The 24,899-nt window shown below is 51.3% G+C and overlaps 1 pseudogene; it reads left to right on the top strand.

Annotated features, from left to right (window-relative positions):
* Window positions 1-497: 497 nt before the first annotated feature.
* LOC144930592 (RING finger protein 112-like) lies at window positions 498-24,899 on the top strand (annotated as a pseudogene).

Here is a 24,899-nt window from a genome sequence, read left to right as displayed (position 1 = left end):
TAGCAGGGGGCTGTGGGTCAGGAGTGAGGGGCACCGGCAGAGGTTGGGGGGAGCCCAGGGCTGGGCTAGCAGGGGGCTGTGGGTCGGGAGTGACGGGCACCGGCAGAGGTTGCGGGGAGCCCAGGGCTGGGCTAGCAGGCGGCTGTGGGTCGGGAGTGAGGGGCACCGGCAGAGAAGGGGGCAGGGCTGGGATAGTAGGGGGTTATGGGTTGGGAGTGAGGGGCATTTGCAGAGCTGGGAGGGGGACAGGGCTGCACTCCCGGGCTCCAGGTAACCCAAAACCCCATGAGCAGAGAGGCACTTGCCAGCCCTGCCCCAAAATGGGAGTGGCCAGCGCACAACCGTGATTGGAAACTTACCCAGCCGAGTGGTGAAAACTAACAGTAGAGCCCAGGAGTCCTGGCTCCCAGCCCCTCTGCGGTAGCATCTTAGCCCCGATGTTCCCATGTGCTAGCTACTAACCCAGTGGATCTCCCCAGGCCTGCGGGATCAGGGGGATGGAACAACTCTGGGAGGACGTCACCTGCTCCATCTGCTTGGACGTCTTGAAAGACCCCCTCTGCATCGAGTGCGGCCACAACTTCTGCCGGGGCTGCCTCTCGACTCACTGGAGCCAGATCTCAGCCCAGGGGCACCGCTGCCCGGACTGCCGGGCTCCCTGCTCCGGGGATAGGATGATCCCAGACACACACGTCAAAAACCTAGCGGAGAAAATCGCGAAGCCTCTGCAGGAAGAGACTGAGTTGGTGAGACCAGACAGGCCGGATAAGGGGAAAAGGAGCTTTCTCTTGTAGGGGATGCTGGGCCCAATCCATCCGCAGGGCAGGGACTGGCTGACTCATGGGGGCAGGGGATGGGACACCAGGCCTTTCCCCTTTAGAGGGCACCAGCCCTGATCTGGGTCCAGGGTGGGGACTGGCTGTCTCAGAAGGGTGAGGAAGGGGACACACAGACTCATAGACTGGTAGGCCAGAAGGGACCATCATGATCATCTAGTCTGAACTCCTGTACATTGCAGGCCACAGAACCTCATCTACCCGCTCCTATAATAGACCCCGAACCTCTGGCTGAATTACTGATGTCCTCAAATCATGATCGAAAGAATCCAAGTTACAGAGACTCCACCATTTACTCTAGTTCAAACCTGCAAGTAACCCGTGCCCCGTGCTGCAGGGGAAGGCAACCCCCGCACCCCAGGTCTCTGCCAATCCGACCTGTGGGCAAATTCCTTCCCAACCCCAAATATGACGATCAGCTAGACCCTGAGCATGTGGGTGAGACCCACCAGCCCGACACCTGGGAAAGAATTGCTTATAGTAACTCAGAGCCCTCCCCATCTAGTGTCCCATCACTGGCCCTTGGGGATATTTGGTACGAGCCTTCACACATGAGCCATATGCCTTTGTAGACAACCTCATCATACCATCCCCTCCATAAACTTGTCACGCTCAGTCTTGAATCCAGTTAGGTTTTTTGTTCCCCTTGGGAGGCTGTTCCAGAACTTCACTCCTCCGATGGTTGGAAACCCTTGTCTAATTTCAAGGCTAAACTTGTTGCTGGCCAATTTATAGCCATTTGTTCTTGTGTCAAGGTTGGTGCTTAACTTAAATCACTCCCCTCCCTCCCTGGTATTTATCCCTCTGTTGTGTTTCTAGAGTGCAGTCATAGCTCCCCTCAGCTTTCTTTTGGTTCGGCTAAACAAGCCGAGCTCTTTGAGTCTCCTCTTCTAAGGCAGGTTTTCCAGTCGTTGAATGATCCTAGTAGCCCTTCTCTCTACCTGTTCCAGTTTGAATTCATCTTTCTTAAACGTGGGAGACCAGAACTGCAAACTCTGCTCCAGATGGGGGCTCACCAGTGCCTTGTATCATGGCAATAACACTTCCTGTCTCTGATGGAAATACAGTACCTCACCTGGTACATCCTAGGGTTGCATCAGCCTTTTTCACGGCCACATCCCATTGGCGGCTCATAGTCATCCAGTCATCAGCCAATAAACCCAGGTCTTTCTCCTCCTCTGTCGCTTCCAACTGAGATGTCCCCACCTTGTAGCACAAATTCTTGTTGTTAGTCCCAAAATGCATGACCTTGCACTTTTCACTATTCAATTTCATCCCATTTTTATTATTCCAGTTTCAAGGTTGTCCAGATCGTCTGTACGATATTCCGGTCCTCCTCCGTACTGGCAATACCTCCCAGCTGTGGGTCATCCCAAAATTTGATCAGCACACTCCCACTCTTTGTGCCTAGGTCATTAATGAAAATGTTAATAAGATTGCTCCCAAGACCGATCCCCGAGGAACTCCACTAGTAACCTCCCTCCAGCCTGACAGTTCACCGTTCAGTTTGACCCATTGTCGTCTCCCTTTTAACCTCTCCTTACCCACCTTTCGATTCTCATCTTAATTCCCATCTTCTCCAATTTAATTTTCCATGTGGCACTGTATCAAATGCCTTACTGAAATCCAGGCAGATTAGATCAACTGCGTTTCCTTTGTCTAGAAAATCAGTTATCTTCTCAAGGCGAGAGATCAGGTTGGTTTGGCATGATCTACCTTTTGGAAAGCCAGAATGTATTTTATGCCAATTACCATTTATCTCTATGTCCTTAACTCCTGTCTCTTTCAAACCTTCGTCCAAGACCGTGCATACAATTGAGGTCAAACTCATGGACCTGTGGTTTCCTGGATCACTTCTTTTCTCCCTTCTTAAATATATGTACTATATTAGCCATTCTCCCATCATGGGATACAAGCCCTGACTTTTACAGATTAATTACAAATCCTTGCTATTGGGCTTGCAATTTTGTGTGCCAGTTTCTTTAATATTCTTTGGTGGAGATGGTCCTGACCCCCCAGTTTGGTCCCATTAAGCTGTTTGAATTTGGCTTCCATTTCAGCCAATTCAGTGACAATTTCTACTCCCGTATTCTTGTTCTCATTAGCCATCTTGCCACAAGCATCTCTGTAAGCTTATTAAAAACGGAGGCAAGATATTTGTTTAGCTGTTGGGCCAAACCCATGTAACCCTTCTTCCAGGTGGAGCCAGCAGCAACCAGGGCCCGGTTCAATATCTCGGGGTTTCTTTTCAACAATACAACACAGAACTGGCACGAGCCCCCACCCAGTGACCTGAGAAATTTACACACCACCCTTGGGAGCCTCTCAGAGGCAAAACTTCCCCACTTGCAAGCACAGAGTCTGAGTGTAGAAAAGAAACTTTGAATAAAAGGAGGGAAGTACCTCGGCATTAATTTGGGAAAACACCACAAACAGGGTTCATAAACATACACCATGAGCAAAAGACCCACCCCAAGTAGGTTGGGCAGTGCCCTTTTCCTGCAGGGTCTTAAGCCAGCAACCCAAAATTCCCTTTAACGTGCCCGTCCCTTCTCTGCACCCCATTCACAGTTGCTGTCCTTGGCCAGTGCAGCCCCAGAGTTCACAGGTGCATCTGCAGGGTTCACCTCCCACCCTAGGTGAAAACGGGATGGGGGAGAGAAGGAGGCACATTACTCGCTCCGCGGCTCGGGCACTCGCTTGTCACCCCTATCGCCGATTGCCGTGCCTCCCTGTGGGGCTCTGCTCTCTGGCCCTCTCTTCCAGCCGCCCTGCTGGCCGCTTGCCACCCCTCTCCGCCAGCCGCCCTGCTGGCCACATCAAGCTGACTTCTGGGCCCCCCACTTCACACAGCTCTCAGTGATTTCAGCTGTTCGTGGGGGAGCCTGACGGCTGGGGCACACTGGGCAGGGTCTTGCATCAGAGACACTGTCCCAAAGCAGATCTAATACATTGACCTAGGTATCAGCGATTTCAGCTCTGCAGCCTGTAACAAGACTCTCAACTGAGTCTCACTTAGCTCTGTTATTACACAGTGGAGAGAGGAAGGGACAAGTGGTGTTTGGGACCCTTAGGCAAGGCCCACAACACACATACATGTGTGTGTGAGTATGAGTGTGAGTGTGTGTGTGTTCCATCGGGGTCGGCCAGGTACAGTTCTGCTGCCCTTCATGCCCCAATGACAAGGAGACTGGGGATCCAACACCAGCCAAAGGTGACCATTTGGGCAAGCAATCCCATCATGCTGAGCACCTAGGCAGGGTGGGTGTGCCCATCCAAAGGAGATCAGCTCCTGAAGTCCTTTTCCACAGCTCACCACCCGATGTCAGGGGAGACCTCATTCAACCTCTGCTTACACCTATATCTGTAATCTCCACCCCACCCTCAGTGCTTAGTGGTCCCACTTCTTCTTTCCTTGTTTTCTTTTTATTTATAAGGCTAATTAACCTTTTAGTGTTTGTTTCAATTCCCTTTGCACGGTCTAATTCTGCTAGGCCTTTGGCAGTTCTCAGTTTTCTCTCCACTTTCTGACCTCCAGAAGGCAGCTTTCCTTGCTGATCCATCCCATCTTCCATTCCTCGTAGGCTTTCTGCTTTCTCTTAATTTCTCTTTGAGATCCTGGTTCATCCAGTTTGGTCGGCAACCCTTTTTCTGGATGCAGACTCCAGAGAGTTTCTGCAATTTTGACTTAAAGTAATTCCAAGCCTCTTCCACATCCAGATCCTTGAGGTTTGCAGGCCATCCACTTCCCTAATTCCCTTAATGTTTTACAGTTTGGCCTTTTGAAATCCAGGACCCCCGGCTGCCAACCTGATTTCCTTTATCCTTCCATTTAATTTAACCTGAATAGCTCATGGTCACTCGAACCACGGCTATCCTTTACAGCCAGTTCTTCAGTGCGGTCCTCGCTACTTACCAATACTAAATCTAAACTGATTCATAGATTCATAGATATTTAGGTCAGAAGGGACCATTATGATCATCTAGTCTGACCTCCTGCACAATGCAGGCCACAGAACTTCACCCACCACTCCTAAAAAAGACCTCACACCTATATCTGTGCTATTGAAGTCCTCAAATTGTAGTTTGAAGACCTCAAGGAGCAGAGAATCCTCCAGCAAGTGACCCATGCCCCATGCTACAGAGGAAGGCGAAAAACCTCCAGGGCCTTCCAATCTGCCCTGGAGGAAAATTCCTTCCCGACCCCAAATATGGCGATCAGCTAAACCCTGAGCATATGGGCAAGATTCATCAGCCAGATACTACAGAAAATTCTTTCCCGGGTAACTTGGATCTTACCCCATCTAAAAACCCATCACAGGCCATTGGGCCTATTTACCATGAATATTTAATTACCAAAACCATGTTATCCCATCATACCATCTCCTCCATAAACTTATCGAGTTTAATCTTAAAGCAAGATAGATCTTTTGCCCCCACTACTTCCCTCGGAAGGCTATTCCAAAACTTCACTCCTGATGGTTAGAAACCTTCGTCTAATTTCTAATCTAAATTTCCTAGTGGCCAGTTTATATCCATTTGTTCTTGTGTCCACATTGGTACTGAGTTTAAATAATTCCTCTCCCTCTCTGGTATTTATCCCTCTGATATATTTATAGAGAGCAATCATATCTCCCCTCAACCTTCTTTTAGTTAGGCTAAACAAGCCAAGCTCCCTGAGTCTCCTTTCATAAGACAAGTTTTCCATTCCTCGGATCATCCTAGTAGCCCTTCTCTGTACCTGTTCCAGTTTGAATTCATCCTTCTTAAACATGGGAGACCAGAACTGCACACAGTATTCCAGGTGAGGTCTCACCAGTGCCTTATATAACGGTACTAAAACCTCCTTATCCCTACTGGAAATACCTCTCCTGATGCATCCCAAGACGACATTAGCTTTTTTCACAGCCATATCACATTGGCAGCTCATAGTCAACCTATGATCAACCAATACTCCAAGGTCCTTTTCCTCCTCCGTTACTTCTAGTTGATGCGTCCCTAGCTTATAACTAAAATTCTTGTTATTAATCCCTAAATGCATGACCTTACACTTCTCACTATTAAATTTCATCCTATTCCTATTACTCCAGTTTACAAGGTCATCCAGATCCTCCTGTAGGGTATCCCTGTCCTTCTCTAAATTAGCAATACCTCCCAGCTTTGTATCATCTGCAAACTTTATTAGCACACTCCCACTTTTTGTGCCCAGGTCAGTAATAAAAAGATTAAATAAGATTGGTCCCAAAACTGATCCTTGAGGAACTCCACTGGTAACCTCCCTCCAACTTGACAGTTCACCTTTCAGTAGGACCCGTTGTAGTCTCCCCTTTAACCAATTCCCTATCCACCTTTCAATTTTCCTATTGATGCCCATCTTATCCAATTTAACTAATAATTCCCCATGTGGCACAGTATCAAACGCCTTACTAAAATCTAAATAAATTAGATCCACTGCGTTTCCTTTATCTAAAAAATCTGTTACTCTCTCAAAGAAGGAAATCAGGTTGGTTTGGCACGATCTACCTTTTGTAAAACCATGTTGTATTTTGTCCCATTTACCATTGACTTCAATGTCCTTAACTACCTTCTCCTTCAAAATTTTTTCCAAGACCTTGCATACTACAGATGTCAAACTAACAGGCCTATAATTACTTGGATCACTTTTTTTCCCTTTCTTAACAATAGGAACTATGTTAGCAATTCTCCAATCATATGGTACAACCCCTGAATTTACAGATTCATTAAAAATTCTTGCTAATGGGCTTGCAATTTCTTGTGCCAATTCTTTTAATATTCTTGGATGAAGATTATCTGGGCCCCCCGATTTAGCCCCATTAAGCTGTTTGAGTTTCGCTTCTACCTCAGATATGGTGATGTCTACCTCCATATCCTCATTCCCATTTATCATGCTACCATTATCCCTAAGATCCTCTTTAGTCTTATTAAAGACTGAGGCAAAGTATTTGTTTAGATATTGGGCCATGCCTAGATTATCCTTGACCTCCACTCCATCCTCAGTTTTTAGCGGTCCCACTTCTTCTTTCTTTGTTTTCTTCCTATTTATATGACTATAGAACCTTTTACTATTGGTTTTAATTCCCTTTGCAAGGTCCAACTCTACTTGACTTTTAGCCTGTCTCACTTTATCCCTACATATTCTGACCTCAATAAGGTAGCTTTCCTTACTGATCCCTCCCTTCTTCCACTCCCTATATGCTTTCTGCTTTTTCTTAATTACCTCTCTAAGATGCTTGCTCATCCAGCTTGGTCTACAACTCCTGCCTATGAATTTTTTCCCCTTTCTTGGGATGCAGGCTTCCGATAGCTTCTGCAGCTTTAATTTAAAATAATCCCAGGCCTCCTCTACCTTTAAACCCATAAATTCTTCAGTCCAATCCACTTCCCTAACTAATTTCCTTAATTTTTGAAAGTCAGCCCTTTTGAAATCAAAAACCCTAGTTGCAGATTTATTTTTGTTAATCCTTCCATTCAGTTTGAACTGAATTAGCTCATGATCACTTGAGCCAAGATTATCCCCTACAACCATTTCCTCTATGAGATCCTCATTACTCGCCAAGACCAGATCTAAAATGGCATCCCCTCTAGTCGGTTCAGCAACTACTTGCTGAAGGAATCCATCAGCTATCGCATCTAGGAAAATCTGAGCCCTATTATTATTACTAGCACTCATCCTCCAGTCTATATCTGGGAAGTTAAAGTCTCCCATGATCACACAGTTTCCATTAGTATTTACTTTATTAAAAACATTAAAAAGGGCTCTATCCATATCCAAATTAGATCCCGGTGGTCTATAGCACACCCCAAGCACTATCCCAGGGGAGGCTCTAATAGTTTTCTTCCCCAATTTAATTATTGCCCAGACAGACTCAGTCATATCCATTTCATCGCTTCTTATTTCTTTACATTCTATCTCATCATTGATATACAGTGCTACTCCACCACCTTTACCTTTATTTCGGTCTTTCCTAAACAGCACATACCCTTCCATACCTGTAGCCCAGTCATGACGACTATTCCACCAGGTCTCTGTTATACCTATAATATCTGGTTTCACTTCCTGCACCAGTAACTCTAGTTCCTCCATTTTGTTACCCAGGCTCCTTGCATTAGTGTACAAACATCTTCATTTTTGCTGTTTGGCCTCACTCACATTCTGTACCCGATTAGGCACGGTTATTTCACTACCAGTATAACCTATTAGACTTGTATCTACACTGCCCTTCCTCCTACCTACAGCTGTATCCACTCTTACTTCATTTTCTTTCCACTCTATGCTAAATTCTGGCGTGGAGATTACCTGGACATCTCCCAACCATCTCCCCCAAATTCCTAGTTTAAAGCTCTCTTAATCAGTTGTGCCAGCCTCCATCCTAGAAGTCTATTTCCTTCCCTACTCAGATGAAGTCCATCCCGAGAGAACTGTCCTCTATCCATGAATGCCTCCCAATGGCCATACATCCCAAAGCCCTCCTTATAGCACCACTGCCTAAGCCATCTATTGATAGTCATAATCTTGTCACACCTTTGTTGCCCTTCTCTAGGAACAGGCAAAATCCCACTAAAGATCACCTGAGCCTCAATTTCCTTAAGCGTCCTCCCCAGCCTAACATAGTCTCCCTTAATACTTTCCAGTGAGAATCTAGCCGTATCATTTGTTCCCACATGAAGGATAATTAGGGGATTCTTTCCCGCTCCCTTTAGAATCCTTTTTAACCTCAGGTCTACATCCCGTATCTTAGCACCTGGAAGACAGCACACCCTCCTATTTTCTGGATCAGCTCTGGTTACAGGCCTATCTATTCTTCTCAATAAAGAGTCCCCAATCACATAGACCTGCCTTTTCCTAGTGACGGTGCTATTCTCCAGTCTATCCCCTGTTCCCTCTGGCTGCAAGTTTTTTCCATTCCCATTCTCCCTTGTAATCCTTTTTAACCCATCCTGTATCCTCCTGGGGCTCATATTTGGTGTAATCTCCATTAACTCTTCCCCTTTTCCTATAGGACTAACCGCTCTTCTCTTCTTCCTTGCCCTGTCACCTTCAGTGACTACCTGCTGAGCCCCTTCTTCATTTTCCAACTCTGCAAACCTATTCTGAAGCTCTATTTCTCCTTCACTAGCCCGTCTTTTCCTCTGCCTAGTTCTTTTAGTCACATGCTTCCACTGACCACTTTCCTCACCCAGTCTCCCCTCAGAATTCCCTAATCCTGCTTCCATCTGCAAGTCTGAGCTTTTCCCTTCAGATACCTCATGTCTTTGCTCCATCATCTGCTCAAACCCCATCCTAAACTCTACCAGACTTTCCACCTGCATCTCCAAACCTCTGATCTTTTCCTCCATCAGCTCTATCAGACGGCATTTCATGCAGACAAAACTCTTACCAGGTGCCCCCTCCAGGATCATGTACATACCACAGCTTCCACATCCAGTCATCTTCATTGTGTCATCTGCTACATGGGTCACTCCCACTGCCACCTCTGAATCTGTCATAGCCTTCCCACCTAAATCCTGTTAATCTGGGAAACACAAACCACACCAAAACACCACCACCCACAGCAAAACCAAACCCCACACAAGCACCACAAGACAAACTCCGCTTTCAAACTCCCACTCAAACTCCCCTGTTTACAGCTCTGTTTGCTAGCTCCTGTGCTGCTGCAGCTGTCTGATCTCACTTCTTGTTGCTTCAGTGACTACTTGGTGAAGAAATCTGTCAGCCGTCACATACAAAAATATCCAAGCCCTACCATTATTAGTAGCTCTTCTCCCCCAATCTCTGTCTGGAAAACGAAAGTCTCCCATAATCACACAATTCCCAGTGGTATTTATTTCATTCAAACTATCCATGGGGTTTCTATCCACCCCCAAACCAGATTCTGGGGGTCTGTAGCAGACCCGAAGCACTGTCCCTGGGGGCCTCTGGTAGCTTTCTTCCCCACAGTGATTTTGACACAAACTGATTCTGTTTTATCCATTCCATCCCTTCTCGTTTCTTTCCACTCCACCTCGTCATGAGCAGACAATGCTACTCCACCACCTCTGCCTTTCTTCTTTCTTTCCTGTAATCCAGCCATGGCTGCTACTGCCCCATGGTTCTGCTCACCCGATAATATCTGTTTTCCCGTCCCGCACCCATAGTTCTACTTCCTCCATTTTGTCACCCAGGCTCCTGGCATTGCTGAGCAGACATCTTGCTGATTCTGCTTGGCTTTGCTCAGATTTCTCACGCGGGTAGGTACAGTCATTTTACTGCCAGTATCGGCCACCTGACTGTTAGTGTAGGTGCTCTTGGCACTATTGATCTTCTTCTCGTGCGTTCTCCTTCTCTCTGTCGTTCCTTTCTCCATTGCTGCGCCCTCTCCTACTTGATTTGCCTCCCGCTCGGTGTGAGAATCAGGCCTGGAGGTTCCATGAGCATCTCCCAGGGTTCCTAGTTTAAAGCCCTTTTCCTCAGCTGTCCCAACCTCCACCCCAGAAGTCTATCTCCCTCCCCACGCAGGTGGCATTCGTCCCATAACCAGTCGTCTGTCTGTGAACACCTCCCAGTGGTTGAACATCCCCAAGCCCTCGTTAGTCCCAGTGCCTGAGCCATCTGTTGATTATCGGCATCTTGTCTAGGCTTTGCTCTCCTCCTCCAGGGACAGGTAGCATCCCACTGAAGATCACTTTAGCCTCCATTTCTTTATATGTCTTCCCTAGCCTGGCACAGTCTCCCTTGATGTGTTCCAGCAAGAATCTAGGGGCATTTCCCCTCCAGAGAGTTCTGGCTCTGATGCAGCCCCAGGGCAGGGTGACTGGCTGGTTTGGGGGGGTGGGAATGGGGACCGGGGCTCTGATCTCGGGCACTGGCTGGGTTGGGGCTTGGGAAGGGTCACGGGGCTTTGGTGCAGGGGACTGGCTAGCTCAAGGGGGTGGGAATGGAGCATGGGGCTCTTATCAGGGGGCCATGGGACAGTCTCTCTTGGAGGGTGGGGTCCCAGGTCTGACCCTGCTCTCTCCCTGCAGCAGGGGCCGGGGGCTCAGCCGGAGCCGGGGCACCCGGTGCAGCTGGTGCGTCTGGACGAGGAAGAGAACCTGATCCTGGATGAGGAGGCCCTGAGCCGCTGCCTGGAGCAGGGTGGGGTGGGGGATGCCCCCGTCTGCCTGGTGTCCATCATCGGGGAGCAGCGCCGGGGCAAATCCTTTCTTCTGAACTACCTGCTGCGCCGCCTCCGGAGCCCGGTGAGTGTGAACGGGGCAGGAGTGAGCTGTGGGTGTGAGCGGCCCTATCCTGCCCCCTGCTGGCAGGCTCAGAGCTGCACACGTGGTTGTGAGCAGCCCGCCCCCCACCATGTCCAGTTAGCTCGGGCCATGGCTGGACCCTAACGCATCTGTCGGCCTGTCTGGAACACAGCGTGTCTCTCTCTCGTCTAGACAGCCGTGGGTCTGTTTGTCTATCAGATTACGATCACACCCGTCACCACGTATTCCTCCCTGCCCCACACTAGCACAATTAACCCCTGCCCCCCTCCCAGGGTTTGCAGCCCAGGGTAGGAGGGGGGGTATCAGTCACTCTCCTCCCCCATGCTGCACTGACCTCTCCCCCACCATGTTCCCTCCCAGCAGGACGCGAGGGACGGGTCATGGATGGGCCGGGAGGATGAGCCCCTGGAGGGGTTCGAGTGGCGTGCGGACGAGGAGCGAGTCACCAACGGGGTGTGGGCGTGGAGTCAGCCCTTCTGAGTCCCGGCCAAGTCGGGGAAAGTAAGTGGGGGCATTGGGGGTGCACAGGGAAGGGGGAGGAGGCCATGAGGGGGCTGGGAGAAGGAAACCAGGTGGAGAGAGAACAGGGGGGAATGGAGAAGAGACAGAAGTAAAGAGCTAACCCTGGGGGACTTCTGGGGAAGTTGAGAAGGAGATGCCAGGGGCCATGGGGCCTGAGCAGGGGACAGGCTCTGGGGGCGGAGGGGCCGTGGGTGGCTGGACAACGCCGGGAGCTGACCTGGGACGCTCACTCTTGGCCCCCCCAGGTGGCCGTGCTGCTGATGGACACCGAGGGCTCCATGGACATTGAGAGCAACAAGGAGACCAGCATCAAACTCTCTGCCTTTTCCATGCTGCTCAGCTCCTACCAGGTTGGGGGGCTCCCCGGGGGGTGCTGTGCTGCAGGGAGCAAGGTGGAGGCTCAGTGGGGGGTGCTCTCCCCTGGGGGTCAGGGCCGGCCCCAATGCCCCAGTGAGGCGCTAGGGGGCGCTGTGCTGCAGGGAGCGGGTGACGTGGCTGGGAAGGGGCCTGGGGCGGCCGTCCCTGCTCGTTGCTGTAGCTCTGTCTGTCTCGTGATTATCTGCAGATACTGAACACTGGCTGTCGGGTGAAGGACCCGGATCTCGAATACCTGGAGGTGAGGCCGGGCAGTGCAGAATGTGGCCGGGCCAGGTTCTCCCCTTATGCCCACAGCGTTATTATCCCTCCCCATAGCTCCTGTGGGGAAACTGAGGCCCAGAGAGAGAAACCGACTCTCCCACGGTGACGTGGGCCTCTGGAGTCAGCACTGTCACTGCACGGCCCAGCCTGGCTCTCTGCTCCCAGGTATCCGGCGTGGGCCACTGGGCCAAAGTTAGGACCCCTCCCTCCCCTCCAGCCCAGCTCTGCCATTGGTGGGAAGCTGCTGGGGCCAGGTCCTGGGGCGGTCGCTCTGTCCCCCTGCACTGCTTTTCTTTTCTCTCCAGCCTCTTACCCAGCCCCAGCCCCGCTGGGTCGAGCCTCTGTCAGTCGCACCCTTAGCAACATCACTGCCACCTGTGGTATATGGCGTGTCCTGCCCCTGTACTGAGCCCTGGGGGGATTCTCTGTTCAGGGGAGGGGTTGGCTTGGGAGGGTTTTATCTGTCCTCGCTGCCCCGGGTTCTGTCATTGGCAAAAACCTGGTTCACGCAGAGATATGGAGGCCTAGTCAGAGCTCAGGGAAATGCTACGTGCTGACATTGTTCAAGGCGTGAGCAGAGCCGTGGTTTGACCCCTGGGGCTGTGCAAAGGAAGTTGGAAGCATCCATCAGCCCTAGGCAATGGGGTGTTTGTGGAGTGGAACCCCTTTGTAAAAGGACCCCAAATTTCGACCACTGACTCCCCCCCGCATTCCTCCCTCACCTCCATGGAGCACCTTGAGAGAAGGAGAAAGCCCTGAAACCGGATAGAGGAGGGGTTGTGCATTGACAGTCCTCCCCGCCCGTGCCAGACCCTCATGTCCCACAGCCTCCCTCTCACTCCCATGGCCGGGTGCAGCTTCTTTCTCTCTGACCCACTGAAATCGTCTCTGTCCATCTCACATTTTATTTTGCGCTCGCTGGGCCTCGCTCTCTGCCCTGGGCAGAGGGAGAAGCTCAGGTGTGGGGGTGGGGGGTGATCAGGCCCCTTTCTGTCCACAGGGAGGATCATTTCCCCCCAAACTAAACACCTCCCAGGTCCCAGACTCACCCCGCCCCTCTTTTCTCTCTGCAGATGTTTGTGCAGGTGGCCGAAGTGGTGGGAGAGGCCTATGGACTGGAGCCCATTCAGGTGAGACGGCTTCTCCCCCATCACCTGCTCTGCCCCATGTATCCCCACACTGCACCCCTCCTCCACTCCACAGCATGCTCCTGCCCCTTGCACCCCAGCCCCACTCCTGAGGGGTTGAGGTTTCCCCAGCAGACACTGTCCTTCTCCACGTCCCAGTGTCCCCCCACCCTCAACTCCCCTTCTGTCTCCCCTGCAGCACCTGGACCTACTGGTGCGGGACTGGAGCAGCTCCCGGGTCCTTGGAGCCCAGGGTGGGGAGCAGCATCTGAGACAAGTCAGACAGGTGAGTGTGGGGTTTGGGGGGGATGGGGAATGGGACCCAGGGCCTAGTTGTGATCCAGACCCAGTGTTGGGGACTGGCTGGCTCAGGGGTTGGGGAATGGGACACGGGGCCTTTCCCCTCTCAGGGGCTGGTAACCCCATCCTTTGTAATGGTTGTGTGACAAATCCCATTATAAGACCCCTTTAAAGTTGCTTATAACTTTGCCAAACTGTAACTGTTTGGGCTGAAATTTTCCATGCTTGTTCTCTGCCGCCAGCTCAATTCGCGGATGCTCCCTCCAGCTGTTTCTGAGAATGAGGCTAAAAAAAACTAATTGTTTGGCAATATTGAAAGAAAATTCTGATGTTCCTTTTTTTTTTTTAAACATCTCTATCCTCCCCGCCCTCCCCGCTGCAGAGTAAGGACTCTAAATTTGGTGGGGGGTGGGGTGGCCAGTGTGTCAGGCATAGGCAGAGTCCGTCTACACAGACCATGCTCCACCCCTCCCAGCTCCACATGCCGCCCAGACTGAGCATGGCCCCGTCCCCACAGAGCGACCCAGCACGCTCCAGCCTCGGGCTGCAGGAGCAAAGCTGGACTTTCCCTGCAAGTGCTGCTCCAGGCCAGGCACCAGAACTGAGAGGGGACCTCCTGTCTCTCCCATGCTCTCAGTGAGCCCAGGTGGCGGGAGGAGGAAGCTGCTTGATTGCAGTGTGGAGGGGAGAAAAGCCAGAGCAGGAGGAGGGAAAGGAGCAGGGTGGGACAAGGCATCTGGATAGACTGGGAATGGGGTAGGGGGTGCGAGGAGGCTGAGCCCTGGGACTCACTCCTTTCTCTTCCTGCCGTCCCCTGCCTTGTTCACTGCACCCCTTCCAATTCCTACCGCAAACGAGGCCGGGCTCCTCCAGACCCTCTCTGACTGCCTGGCAGGTCTGGCTAATGTTAACACAGGTTTTTGTGTGTGAATGTAACGATTCCCCCTGTCTCGGCAGAAGCTGGAGGCGAGGTCCCCTTGCAAACACCCCAAGGCCCTGGAAGCACTGAAGAGAAGCAGCAGCTGCTGTTATCTGATGCCCTTTCCTGGCGAGCGGATCACGATGGGGAGCGAGGGAACTCTCAGAGGTAATGGACCCTGGTCATTGGCTCTAAGCCCCCTGCCATGTGCAGAGCAATGTGATTGGGGCGCTGATCATGCCTACATGTGGAAGGTAGAAAGTAGGGGCATCAGACAGGCCCTATATTCCACCACCATTGTCCATCTCTCTCCCCTTTGCAGACATGGGTGAGAATTTCCGGGAGAGCCTGAGGGACTACGTCACCACCCTGGTGAGCTCGGCCAGTCAACATGTCCAGACAGACCGGCATCGGGAGATGCTCACCGGGACACAGCTCGCTGCCAAGATAAAGGTGAGGACTGGCCAGCTGTGCTGGAGGGAGCAGGAAGGGGATGCTCTCCCCTTGCAGTCAGTAATGACCCCAATACCCCCAATTCCCCAGCTGCCCCACCCCAGAGGTGGCTGCATCTCAGCGCCAGGGGAGCCATCTCCATGTTCCCAACCTTTCTAAGCCTTGTGGAGTCTGTGACATGGTGATTTCTTTTGGTTCCTTTTCAGAATTTATCTGATGTGATGAAGAAACATCGCTTCGGCTTCTCCTCTCCCTGTCAGGTATTGTCTCTGCCTCTGACCTGATCGCAGGGTGTCTCCCCTCTGTCGTCCATGCCAGGGCTGGTGAGGTGCTTGGAACTGGGGCCATCCTACTGGAGGTGACTGGGAAAGGGTCTCGGGTTCTCGGACTCCAAGGTAGAAGAATTTGACTAGACTAGAGGGTGGCTGATGCTGATGCTGGTGGCTGATGCTGGAGGGTGTGACTGGTTCGGTCTCAGAGACCCCCTTGGGACTGTCACCTGACGTGCTGGAATTACCTCTGAGCCCATTTTCCACTGCCAGCCTGGGCCTCCAGAACCCTGCCTTCTTGAGCTAGACACACTAGCCTGCTGCAACACAGACCCAGGTCTGGGTCCATGCCCCCAAAGCTGCAGACTTTAACCAAAAACTGCTCAGCAAGTCACCTATCTCCAGCACCCAGACACCCAGCTCCCAAAGGGATCCAAACCCCAAATAAATCTGTTTTATTCTGTATAAAGCTTATACAGGGTAAACTCATGAATTGTCTGCCCTCTATAACACTGATAGAGAGGTATGCACAGCTGTTTGCTCCCCCAGGTATTAATCACTTACTCTGGGTTCATTAATAAAGAAAAGTGATTTTATTAAGTAAAAAAAGTAGGATTTAAGTGGTTTTAAGTAATAACAGACAGAACAAAGTAAGTTACCAAGCAAAATAAAACAAAACACACAAGTCTAAACCTAATACATGAAGAAACTGAATAAAGGTAAATCTCACCCTCAGAGATGTTCCAATAAGCTTCTTTCACAGACTAGATTCCTTCCTAGTCTGGGCCCAATCCTTTTCCCTGGTACAGTTCTCGTTAGTTCCAGCTCAGGTGGTAACTAGGGATTTCTCATGACTGGCAGCCCCCTTTGTTCTATTCCACCCCCTTTTATATCTTTGGCACAAGGTGGGAATCCTTTGTCTCTCTGGGTTCCCACCGTTCCTTCTAAATGGAAAAGCACCCGGTTTAAGATGGATTCCAGTATCATGTGACATGTTCACGTGTCCTGTGAGACTTCAAGCCTCCATTCTTCCCGGCCTGACTTATAGGAACACAGGAAGGCTTTCAAGTAAACAGAGCCATTTACAACCAATTGTCCTAGTTAATGGGAGCCATCAAGATTCCAAACCACCATTAATGGCCTGCCCTTTGCATAGTTACAATAGGACTTCAGAGTAAAACTTCATAATTATAACTTCAGCTACAAGAATGATACGTTCATACAAATAGGATGACCACACTCAGTAGATTATAAGCTTTGTAATGATACCTTACAAGAGACCTTTTTGCATGAAGCATATTCCAGTTACATCATATTCACTCATAAGCATATTTCCATAAACATATGGGGTGCAATGTCACTAATACTGGGGGGGTTGCCCAGTCTACGGATATATCTCCAGTTCATGAGGCCCGTAACATCAACACGCCTGTCCCCAGGCATGGAGACACACCAGCCCTGTGTGTGTCGGCATGTGAATAACAGCAGTTTATCAGAGCTGGCCCAAAAGTGACGATTTTGGTTTGGTTTTTCATGCAGAAACCATTGAGGTGCCCACAAACCCCCCAAATGTTTCCATTTGGCAACGCTGCCAAGGTGGCTCCTGGGAACTGTTGTTCATGCTCCTCACATGCCCCATTCTCCTCTATGGGTTGGTGTGATGAAGGAATAGTCACCTCTCATGAGTGCCTCCTGCCAGCTGGGGCGATCCTGCATTCTTCCCATTTTCTGTTCCCGGTGCTCCCTGTTGGCAGTTGCCTTAGTCAGGGGTGGCTCAGCCCTCCGGCTAAGTCACACATAGTCTGAGATACACGAAGGAGCCCCTTTCAGGGTAACACAGTCCAACAAATGGCTGGCCCTCTGTGGGGGCTTGAGCCTCATCTCTGGGCCTGTTTACACTCTAGCATCTAGCCCCTTTCTCAGGCTCTAAAACTAAACTTGCCCCCTTTTCAGGGCTTTGGCCACTGCGCCAGTGGCCGGCTGGGGCCATAGGCTTGCTCACTACTCCAGGTCACAACTCAGGAACCCTGCAAGTAGCAGCCACCTGCTGCTTTCATTACTAGTTGCTACTGCTGCGTTTCCTGGGGTGCTTCCCACTCTGTCCCATCACCTTCTTGGGTTCTCTCTCTGTTCCCTGTATGAGCAGGGTCTCCTCTAGGCCTCCTTGCCTGGAGAGTTTCTCCATCTCTGTCCTGAGTTCTCAGGGTCTTCTCTCAGGCCTCTTCACCTGCAGAGTTTCCCAGACCTATCCCTGCGTGAGCAGGGTTCCTTCCCCAGTCTCTTTCCCCGTGGAGTCTCACAGTCTTTTAGTCTTTCTTTACCCTTCTGGTCCCAGCCAGCGACAACCCAGCTCACCCCTGCAGCTCCTTTTAACTGAGCCTGCCACACCCTGATTGGCTGCTTCCCTGCAGCCTTTCTAGGCAGGCCTGAGGTTCCACACTGATTGCTCCTTTTCCTGGGGTGGAGTGTGCCAGGACTGCAGTCCTAACCTGGGCTTACAAATGCGTGTAGATGCTCCAACCTTAGGTTAACAACCCCAGGGGCTGCTAACTCAATTCCTACTAACTCTGGCCTTACATCGCAGTGGAGACTTACCCATAAGCACGGACTGCAAAGTGCTCTTGGGTTTCAGCCTCAGATCGCCTGGGACAGGTACTACCCAGGCCCTCTTCTAGAGGAGAATTTGTGGTGAGAGGGGTGCAGTTTATGTCCTTGGGGGGGGGGGATAGACCAGCCTAGCCATTCTGGAATGACTACTCCGCAATAGCCACTCCACAATAGTGCCACAGCAGAGACTGTTCCGGAGTCATTGTGTTCCCCGGTCGATTTAGGGCCCCCCCGCCTATACCCTAGCTAGGGTTCAAGGCGTGACCCAGTCAATTTAGGGCACCCTCGCCCTTTCTCTACTGAGGTCTCAGGGTGTAAGACACATAAGAACATAAGAACGGCCACACTGGGTCAGACCAAAGGTCCATCTAGCCCAGTGTCCCGTCTGCCGACAGTGGCCAATGCCAGGTGCCCGAGAGGGAATGAACAGAACAGGGAATCATCAAGTGATCCATCCCCTGTTGCCCATTCCCAGCCTCTGGCAAACCTATTGGTACCCACGGGGCTCAGGAAGAAACCGGGTCAATTTAAGTACCCACCCTTTCCCCTCGGGGCTCCGGGCTGTACGGGTCTGCGGTACCTTTTCCCAGCGAAAGTCTTACACAGTTGTGCTCTTTACATTCATTTATTAACAACACACACAGAATACATATACCAAGCAAATCTTATATGCTCACCACTCCCAATATATGGAGAAATTTCATCAATGGTGAGTCAGGATCCTCTCATGGGGGGTTCCCGGTGCCCATACATGTCACGGTCTTGCAGGGGGTAGGATGTTTTGCAGCTTGATGTTGTACTGCTCTCCGGAGTTGATTCCCAAAGAGCATTGTTTTTTCATTTACATCTATCGGTAAAATTAGCTCCCTCTTTCAAATTTACTAAATCTGTCACAATATCCCACACCCCTAAATAACAGAATTTTTAACCAATTACACCCTGGCACCTATGTGTCCTTCTTCCTGCCCAGGTTCTTTACATTTTCTCTTTCATGCCCAAATGGTAACTTAGGTGTGACCTTCTCTGTGCAGAGGGTCAGCATAAAAACATGGCTCACAGCTTATTTTACAAAAACGAGACAAGCCATTTACAACACACACTTTGCTTCTCTACAAAAGAAAAAGGACACTAAACTATCTAAACTACTACATGCCACAAGGGGCCACAACAGTGGTCCCCTTAACCCACCCAGCAATATTGTTAACCTATCCAACTATACTCTCAGCCCAGCAGAAGAATCTGTCCTATCTCGGGGCCTCTCCTTCTGTCCCTCCACCCCCATGAACATGATACAGTTCTGTGGTGACCTAGAATCCTATTTTCGAAGCCTCCGTCTCAAGGAATATTTCCAACACACCTCTGAACAACATACTAACCCACAGAGACCTTCCTACCAACACTACAAAAAGAAGGATTCTAGGTGGACTCCTCCTGAAGGTTGAAACAACAGACTGGACTTCTACATAGAGTGCTTCCGCCGACGTGCACGGGCTGAAATTGTGGAAAAGCAGCATCACTTGCCCCATAACCACAGCCGTGCAGAACACAATGCCATCCACAGCCTCAGAAACAACTCTGACATCATAATCAAAAAGGCTGACAAAGGAGGTGCTGTTGTCATCATGAATAGGTCGGAATATGAACAAGAGGCTGCTCAGCAGCTCTCCAACACCACTTTCTACAAGCCATTACCCTCTGATCCCACTGAGAGTTACCAAAAGAAACTACACCATCTGCTCAAGAAACTCCCTGAAAAAGCACAAGATCAAATCCACACAGACACACCCCTGGAACCCCGACCTGGGGTATTTAATCTGCTACCCAAGATCCATAAACCTGGAAATCCTGGACGCCCTATCATCTCAGGCATTGGCAAACTGACAGCAGATTGTCTGGCTATGTAGACTCCCTCCTCAGGCCCTACGCTACCAGCTCTCCCAGCTATCTTCGAGACACCACTGACTTCCTGAGGAAACTACAATCCATCGGTGATCTTCCTGAAAACACCATCCTGGCCACTATGGGTGTAGAAGCCCTCTACCCCAACATTCCACACAAAGATGGACGACAAGCCGTCAAGAACACTATCCCCGATAATGTCACGGCTAACCTGGTGGCTGAACTTTGTGACTTTGTCCTCACCCATAACTATTTCACATTTGGGGACAATGTATACCTCCAGATCAGCGGCACTGCTATGGGTACCCGCATGGCCCCACAGGATGCCAACATTTTTATGGCTGATTTAGAACAACGCTTCCTCAGCTCTCGTCCCCTAATGCCCCTACTCTACTTGTGCTACATTGATGACATCTTCATCATCTGGACCCATGGAAAAGAAGCCTTTGAGGAATTCCACCATGATTTCAACAATTTCCATCCCACCACCAACCTCAGCCTGGTCCAGTCCACAGAAGAGATCCACTTCCTGGACACTACGGTGCTAATAAGGTGGGGGGAGGGATAGCTCAGTGGTTTGAGCATTGGTCTGCTAAACCCAGGGTTGTGAGTTCAATCCTTGAGGGGGCCATTTAAGGATCGGGGCAAAAATTGGAGATTGGTCCTGCTTTGAGCAGGGGATTGGACTAGATGACCTCCTGAGGTCCCTTCCAACCTGGATATTCTAAGATTCTATGATGGTCATATAAACACCACCCTATACCGGAAACCTACTGACTGCTATACTTACCTACATGCCTCCAGCTTTCACCCAGACCACACCACACAATCCATTGTCTACAGCCAAGCTCTGCGATACAACCGCATTTGCTCCAACCCCTCAGACAGAGACAAACACCTACAAGATCTCTATCAAGCGTTCTTACAACTACAATACCCACCTGCTGAAGTGAAGAAACACATTGACAGAGCCAGAAGAGTACCCAGAAGTTACCTACTAAAGGACAGGCCCAACAAAGAAAATAACAGAACGCTACTAGCCGTCACCTTCAGCCCCCAACTAAAACCCCTCCAACGCGTCATCAAGGATCTACAACCTATCCTGAAGGACGACCCATCACTCTCACAGATCTTGGGAGACAGGCCAGACCTTGCTTACAGGCAGCCCCCCAACCTGAAGCAAATACTCACCAGCAACCACACACAACGCAACAAAAACACTAACCCAGGAACCTATCCTTGCAACAAAGCCATTGCCAACTGTGTCCACATATCTATTCAGGGGACACCATCATAGTGCCTAATCACATTAGCCACACTATCAGAGGCTCGTTCACCTGCACATCTACCAATATGATATATGGCATCATGTGCCAGCAATGCCCCTCTGCCATGTACGTTGGCCAAACTGGATAGTCTCTACGTAAAAGAATAAATGGACACAAATCAGACGTCAAGAATTATAACATTCAAAAACCAGTCGGAGAACACTTCAATCTCTTTGGTCACTCAATTACAAACCTAAAAGTTGCAATTCTTCAACCAAAAAACTTCAGAAACGGACTCCAACGAGAGACTGGTGAATTGGAATTAATTTGCAAACTGGATACAATTAACTTAGGCTTGAATAAAGACTGGGAGTGGATGTGTCATTACACAAAATAAAACTATTTTCCCTTGTTTATTTCCCCCCAACTGTTCTTGTCAACTGCTGGAAATGGCCCACCTTGATTATCACTACAAAAGGTTCCCCCCGCCCCCCGCCGCTCTCCTGCTGGTAATAGCTCACCTTACCTGATCACTCTCATTACAGTCTGTCTGGTAACACCCATTGTTTCATGTTCTCTGTGTATATAAAATCTCCCCACTGTATTTTCCACTGAATGCATCCGATGACGTGAGCAGTCGCTCATGAAAGCTTATGCTCAAATAAATGTGTTAGTCTCTAAGGTGCCACAAGTACTCCTTTTCTTTTAGCTTATTTTATGTTTGTTGAGTCTCCTTCTCTATCCTCCCTAATTTCACAGCACCTGGCTGTTTCTACTTTACAACCTGGGTGGTTATAACTCTCGTTAGGGGCATTCCTGGGGAGGGAATACTTTGTCAGCAGCAGAAAATTCTCTTTTTTTTCACGTTTAGTGGTGAGATCTCTGAGTTTCGCCCAAAGCTGGTTTAATATGGGGGGTTGATCAGGTCTCAGACCAACAATTGCTCCTCCACAACAAGAGTTTACCCAGCCCAGAATAATACCCCTCCCCCCAGCAAAAAAGAGCTGAGATTCACACCCAAACCACCTGCCCCCTGATGATCAATAAAAGCCCCCACACACCACCAGACCCGTGAGAACCGGCGTCACTGATGTGCTCTCGGGCGTCAGCCTCAGGCCAAGCCCGGCTGGGACAGGGGTTTGCAAAGTCTTTGGCTAGAGGAAAGTGCTGCAAGGGCAAAATGCAGGTCGGGGCGGGGAAGGGAGCCGAGGCTGGGCTGCCGTTAGGGAACAAATTGGAGACCAGGGGCACCAGACGCCGAAAGCGGCCGCCATGCCACCTAGTGGCATCTCTCTGTTACGTGAGGCTGCTGCGGTGGAAGCTTCAGCCACTAAATGGAGTCGGGGCCCCATGAACTGCGGCTCACCCCGGTCTTGTCCCCCCGGCACAGATGGCCATCACCTTCCACAACCAGAGAGTCGTGGACAGCGCCCGCACAGACCACGCTGTGTTTCTGAGGGAGAAGGTGAGTTCAGGGGGCGGAAGGGTCTGCGCCCCCAGCCAGAGGAACCCCAGAGGGAAACATCCCGGCCAACCCCGTGGGCTTTGGGCTTTGGGGAGGAGACGGGAGCTCATATCTCCAGCTCCCAGGGTGCTTGTGGAGATTGGTGAATCCAACCCATGTACAGTGGAAGCCCTGATCTCAGTCACAGGAGTGAGGGGAAGTTTCTGTGCTGTAGCTGGGGGGTCCATGGGTGAGACAGGGTCACACACCCGCCCCTTCTAACAGCCTGGGCCCCTCCTCTCCCCCTCCTCTCCCGCTCCACGCAGGACGGCCTGTCCCGGCGCATGGTCGACTGTCTGACGATGGATCCGAGCGCAATGGCAGAGCAGTTCGAGGAGCAGCGCAGGTGGCTGCTGGGGCGGTGCCGGGAGGAGATGAGGGAGCCAGAGAAGGAGACCCTGCTGATGGCCCTAGAGGAGGAGATGACTCAGGAGGCCGAGACTTTCCTGGAGACCTACCGAAGGCGCTATCAGCATCACACCACCAACCAGAGAGCCATGGACAGAGCCCGCAGAGACCACGCTGACTTTCTGAGGGAGAAGGTGAGTGAGAGGGGTTGTGGCCCCATGCAGGGGAACCCCAGGGAACCTTCCCAGCCATCCCCATGGCCTATGTTTTTTTGGAAGGAGATGGGACCTCGTATCAGCTTCTGAGGTGGCTGCAGAGATGGGAGACCCCAACCCCAGTACAACAGGCATCCTGATCTCAGGCACGGAGTTCGGGGGAAGTGGCTCTCCTGTAGCCAGAGGGTCCATGGGTGAGATGGGGCCGCACACGCACACCTTGTAACAGCCTTGTGTCCCCCCTCTCCCACTTCTCTCCCGCTCAACGCAGGACGGCCTGTCCCAGCGCATGGCCGACTGTCTGACGGTGGATCCGAGCGCAATGGCGGAGCAGTTCATGGAGCAGCGCAGGTCGCTCCTGGAGCGGTGTCAGAAGGAGATGAAGGAGCCGGAGGAGACCCTGATGACGGCGCTAAAGGCGGAGTTGACTCGGGAGGCCGAGACCTTCCTTGGGACCTACCGAAGACGCTATCAGAGTCACAACATCAACCAGAGAGTCATGGACAGAGCCCGCCAAGACCACGCTGACTTTCTGAGGGAGAAGGTGAGACAGGGTGAAACTGTGCTCCAGCCCGGGGAACCCCAGGGAAACATCCCGGCCAGCCCCGTGGGTTGTGGGTTGTGGGGCAGGAGACAGGAGTTCATATCTCCAGCTCCCAGGGTGGCTGCAGAGATGGGAGACTCCAACCCATGCACGGGGGGGGCTCTGATCTCGGTCAGGGGGGTGGAGAGAAGTTGCTGAGCTGTAGCCAGAGGGTCCATGGGATAGACGGGGTTCAACCCCCACCTTCTAACAGCCTTGGGCCCCCTCCTCTCCGGCTCCACACAGGACGGCCTGTCCCAGCGCATGGTCGAGTGTCTGAAGGTGGATCCGAGCGCAATGGCGGAGCAGTTCATGGAGCATCGCAGGTCACTGCTGGACCGGTGCCGGGAGGAGATGAAGGAGCCAGAGGAGACCCTGCTGACGGCCCTAGAGGTGGAGCTGTATAAGGAGGCCCAGACCTTCCTGGAGACGTACAGAAGGCGCTATGAGCATCATGCCTTTAACCACAGAGCCATGGACAGCGCCCGCCAAGACCACGCTGACTTTCTGAGGGAGAAGGTGAGTCTGTGGGGTGGGGGGCTGGGCCGCAGCTAAGGGAACCCCAGAGAAAAATCCAGGCCAGTCCCACGGGCTATTGGCTGTGGGGCAGGAGACAGGAGTTCATACGTCTGGCTCCCAGGATGGCTGCAGAGATGGGAGACTCCAGTGTAGAATGGGGGCTCTGATTTCAGTCAGGGGGTTTTGGCCAGTGCCCGGCACAACCCGGGACCCAATCTCAGTCACAGGGGAGGTGGGAAGTTGCTGTGCAGGGGAGGGGGAAAGTAGAGGGTCCTCCAGTGAGATGGGGTCACACACCCCTCCTTCTAACCGCCTTGGGCCCCCCCTCCACTCCCACATAATGTAGGATGCCCAGTCCCAGCACATGTTCAGCTGTCTGATGGTGACGCCGAGTGCAATGGCGGAGCAGTTCGTGGAGAAGCGCAGGTCACTGCTGGGGCGGTGCCGGGAGGAGATGAAGGAGCCGGAGGAGACCCTGCTGACTGCGCTAGAGGAGGAGCTGACTCGAGAGGCCGACATCTTCCTGGAGACCTACAGAGAGCGCTATCTGTATCACTTTACCAATCTGGGCCAGAAGTTGGGGCAGGGGCTGATATTGTTGTTTGCAGCGAAGGCAAGTTTTCGTCACTGA

The sequence above is a fragment of the Lepidochelys kempii genome, chromosome 6, assembly GCF_965140285.1.
Source record: "Lepidochelys kempii isolate rLepKem1 chromosome 6, rLepKem1.hap1, whole genome shotgun sequence".
Classification (NCBI taxonomy): Eukaryota; Metazoa; Chordata; order Testudines; family Cheloniidae; genus Lepidochelys; species Lepidochelys kempii.
Note: the sequence above shows the minus strand (reverse complement) of the source record. Positions and strands in the feature narration are given on the sequence as shown.